Source organism: Pempheris klunzingeri, chromosome 24 (genome assembly GCF_042242105.1).
Source record: "Pempheris klunzingeri isolate RE-2024b chromosome 24, fPemKlu1.hap1, whole genome shotgun sequence".
Lineage (NCBI taxonomy): Eukaryota > Metazoa > Chordata > Actinopteri > Acropomatiformes > Pempheridae > Pempheris > Pempheris klunzingeri.
This window is the reverse complement of record NC_092035.1, coordinates 6,119,615-6,119,987: the sequence shown is the minus strand read 5'-3', so window position 1 is coordinate 6,119,987 and position 373 is coordinate 6,119,615.

The window sequence follows — 373 nt, the reverse complement described above, 5'->3', positions numbered from 1 at the left end:
GTACGGCTGCTGCAAACTCATGAAAAAGCACTTACATGGACACGGGGAGACCCAAGAGTGGAGGCAGGCTCGCTACAGTGATGATGGAAGTCATTGGTTACTCAGAGTTGCCCCAACACACAGTAAAACTCCTCCCCTGTGTGAGTCGATGAGTGGGTCCCCTAAGACCTTTTTTGCAGCATGTCGAAAGAGCATGCATGTCACCACAATGACACACCCGTCCTGCACAGAAATAACTCAAGCAAAATATGGAGTTTTTAAACATAAATAGGACATAATGAACAGGTTTTATTCACATAGTGCTCAGCATCTAAATTCAAACTTGTCCTGACGTATTGAAATGGACAAAACTCTCAAGGTCAGAAGAGCAAAC